The sequence below is a fragment of the Schistocerca piceifrons genome, unplaced genomic scaffold, assembly GCF_021461385.2.
Source record: "Schistocerca piceifrons isolate TAMUIC-IGC-003096 unplaced genomic scaffold, iqSchPice1.1 HiC_scaffold_147, whole genome shotgun sequence".
Classification (NCBI taxonomy): domain Eukaryota; kingdom Metazoa; phylum Arthropoda; class Insecta; order Orthoptera; family Acrididae; genus Schistocerca; species Schistocerca piceifrons.
The window spans coordinates 25,001-28,894 of NW_025727313.1; the positions used below are offsets into that span (position 1 = coordinate 25,001).

Below are 3,894 nucleotides of genomic sequence, written 5' to 3' on the forward strand. Positions count from 1 at the left end.
GAGGGAAACTTCGGAGGGAACCAGCTACTAGATGGTTCGATTAGTCTTTCGCCCCTATACCCAGCTCCGACGATCGATTTGCACGTCAGAATCGCTACGGACCTCCATCAGGGTTTCCCCTGACTTCGTCCTGGCCAGGCATAGTTCACCATCTTTCGGGTCCCAACGTGTACGCTCTAGGTGCGCCTCACCTCGCAATGAGGACGAGACGCCCCGGGAGTGCGGAGGCCGCCGCCCCGTGAAGGGCGGGGAAGCCCCATCCTCCCTCGGCCCGCGCAAGGCGAGACCTTCACTTTCATTACGCCTTTAGGTTTCGTACAGCCCAATGACTCGCGCACATGTTAGACTCCTTGGTCCGTGTTTCAAGACGGGTCGTGAAATTGTCCAAAGCTGAAGCGCCGCTGACGGGAGCGATTATTCCGCCCGAGAGCATCCCGAGCCAACAGCGGCGCGGGTCCGGGGCCGGGCCAGGTAGGTCCGTCATCCGGGAAGAACCGCGCGCGCTTGCCGGGAGCCCGAGCGCCCAAAGGGGCGAATCGACTCCTCCAGATATACCGCCGGGCAGCCAGCCAGGACACCGGGGCTCTGCCCAACAGACGCGAACCGAGGCCCGCGGAAGGACAGGCTGCGCACCCGGGCCGTAGGCCGGCACCCAGCGGGTCGCGACGTCCTACTAGGGGAGAAGTGCGGCCCACCGCACACCGGAACGGCCCCACCCCGCGGCGAGTGGAAAGGCAACCGGACACGACCCCGCCGCGGATTGCTCCGCGCGGGCGGCCGGCCCCATCTGCCGAGGGCGGAGGCCAGTGGCCGGATGGGCGTGAATCTCACCCGTTCGACCTTTCGGACTTCTCACGTTTACCCCAGAACGGTTTCACGTACTTTTGAACTCTCTCTTCAAAGTTCTTTCAACTTTCCCTCACGGTACTTGTTCGCTATCGGTCTCGTGGTCATATTTAGTCTCAGATGGAGTTTACCACCCACTTGGAGCTGCACTCTCAAGCAACCCGACTCGAAGGAGAGGTCCCGCCGACGCTCGCACCGGCCGCTACGGGCCTGGCACCCTCTACGGGCCGTGGCCTCATTCAAGTTGGACTTGGGCTCGGCGCGAGGCGTCGGGGTAGTGGACCCTCCCAAACACCACATGCCACGACAGGCGGCAGCCTGCGGGGTTCGGTGCTGGACTCTTCCCTGTTCGCTCGCCGCTACTGGGGGAATCCTTGTTAGTTTCTTTTCCTCCGCTTAGTAATATGCTTAAATTCAGCGGGTAGTCTCGCCTGCTCTGAGGTCGTTGTACGAGGTGTCGCACGCCACACCGCCAGCCGGCTGTGCACGCTACCGAGAAAGTACCGGTATGCGAACCGCCAGGCGACGGGCGCGCATCGCACGTTTGAGGAGACGCGGCCGGCCCCACAGGCGGCCGCGACACTCCCAGGTCTGCGAAGCGGGGCAAACGCCGCGCGCTTCAGTATACGTAGCCGACCCTCAGCCAGACGTGGCCCGGGAACGGAATCCATGGACCGCAATGTGCGTTCGAAACGTCGATGTTCATGTGTCCTGCAGTTCACATGTCGACGCGCAATTTGCTGCGTTCTTCATCGACCCACGAGCCGAGTGATCCACCGTCCTGGGTGATCTTTTCTCAGTTTCCGCCGTCTCTTTCGAGACGGTCGCATAGGCGGGAGTGAGGCGTGTGGCGGCCCCTGTTCCAGCGTTCTGTGTCCAACGGCCTCACGGCCGACGGGCGTCGTACGGCTCCACACCGGAGCGGACAGGCACTCGGGCGAAAGTCATTCAAAACCGGCGCCAGGCGCCAGGTGCCGCAGGCCAGCCGCTCCAGCGCTTCAGCGCTCGTACCACACAACATTGCCGCTAGTTTTGAGAGGCACGCGTGGTTCCGCACGCGGCGCACGGCTACGGCGAGCCGTACAGGTAGCGTGTTGCGCGACACGACACGCACATCGAAAGACATGCAGTCTAGTCGGTAATGATCCTTCCGCAGGTTCACCTACGGAAACCTTGTTACGACTTTTACTTCCTCTAAATGATCAAGTTTGGTCATCTTTCCGGTAGCATCGGCAACGACAGAGTCAATGCCGCGTACCAGTCCGAAGACCTCACTAAATCATTCAATCGGTAGTAGCGACGGGCGGTGTGTACAAAGGGCAGGGACGTAATCAACGCGAGCTTATGACTCGCGCTTACTGGGAATTCCTCGTTCATGGGGAACAATTGCAAGCCCCAATCCCTAGCACGAAGGAGGTTCAGCGGGTTACCCCGACCTTTCGGCCTAGGAAGACACGCTGATTCCTTCAGTGTAGCGCGCGTGCGGCCCAGAACATCTAAGGGCATCACAGACCTGTTATTGCTCAATCTCGTGCGGCTAGAAGCCGCCTGTCCCTCTAAGAAGAAAAGTAATCGCTGACAGCACGAAGGATGTCACGCGACTAGTTAGCAGGCTAGAGTCTCGTTCGTTATCGGAATTAACCAGACAAATCGCTCCACCAACTAAGAACGGCCATGCACCACCACCCACCGAATCAAGAAAGAGCTATCAATCTGTCAATCCTTCCGGTGTCCGGGCCTGGTGAGGTTTCCCGTGTTGAGTCAAATTAAGCCGCAGGCTCCACTCCTGGTGGTGCCCTTCCGTCAATTCCTTTAAGTTTCAGCTTTGCAACCATACTTCCCCCGGAACCCAAAAGCTTTGGTTTCCCGGAGGCTGCCCGCCGAGTCATCGGAGGAACTGCGGCGGATCGCTGGCTGGCATCGTTTATGGTTAGAACTAGGGCGGTATCTGATCGCCTTCGAACCTCTAACTTTCGTTCTTGATTAATGAAAACATACTTGGCAAATGCTTTCGCTTCTGTTCGTCTTGCGACGATCCAAGAATTTCACCTCTAACGTCGCAATACGAATGCCCCCGCCTGTCCCTATTAATCATTACCTCGGGTTCCGAAAACCAACAAAATAGAACCGAGGTCCTATTCCATTATTCCATGCACACAGTATTCAGGCGGGCTTGCCTGCTTTAAGCACTCTAATTTGTTCAAAGTAAACGTGCCGGCCCACCGAGACACTCAATAAAGAGCACCCTGGTAGGATTTCAACGGGGTCCGCCTCGGGACGCACGAGCACGCACGAGGCGGTCGCACGCCTTCGGCTCGCCCCACCGGCAGGACGTCCCACGATACATGCCAGTTAAACACCGACGGGCGGTGAACCAACAGCGTGGGACACAAATCCAACTACGAGCTTTTTAACCGCAACAACTTTAATATACGCTATTGGAGCTGGAATTACCGCGGCTGCTGGCACCAGACTTGCCCTCCAATAGATACTCGTTAAAGGATTTAAAGTGTACTCATTCCGATTACGGGGCCTCGGATGAGTCCCGTATCGTTATTTTTCGTCACTACCTCCCCGTGCCGGGAGTGGGTAATTTGCGCGCCTGCTGCCTTCCTTGGATGTGGTAGCCGTTTCTCAGGCTCCCTCTCCGGAATCGAACCCTGATTCCCCGTTACCCGTTACAACCATGGTAGGCGCAGAACCTACCATCGACAGTTGATAAGGCAGACATTTGAAAGATGCGTCGCCGGTACGAGGACCGTGCGATCAGCCCAAAGTTATTCAGAGTCACCAAGGCAAACGGACCGGACGAGCCGACCGATTGGTTTTGATCTAATAAAAGCGTCCCTTCCATCTCTGGTCGGGACTCTGTTTGCATGTATTAGCTCTAGAATTACCACAGTTATCCAAGTAACGTGGGTACGATCTAAGGAACCATAACTGATTTAATGAGCCATTCGCGGTTTCACCTTAATGCGGCTTGTACTGAGACATGCATGGCTTAATCTTTGAGACAAGCATATGACTACTGGCAGGATCAACCAGGGA

General features: G+C 57.3%; 2 non-coding genes and 1 pseudogene across 2 annotated transcripts; all 3 read right to left on the minus strand.

The window, feature by feature from the left end:
• LOC124734506 overlaps positions 1-1,291 on the minus strand; it is a 4,212-nt pseudogene extending 2,921 nt beyond the window's left edge.
• Positions 1,292-1,479: 188 nt separating this feature from the next.
• LOC124734509 lies at positions 1,480-1,634 on the minus strand. Its single transcript, XR_007009361.1, has one exon. It is a non-coding gene; the product is annotated as a 5.8S ribosomal RNA (ribosomal RNA).
• Positions 1,635-1,985: 351 nt separating this feature from the next.
• LOC124734501 lies at positions 1,986-3,894 on the minus strand. The gene has a single exon (XR_007009358.1). It is a non-coding gene; the product is annotated as a small subunit ribosomal RNA (ribosomal RNA).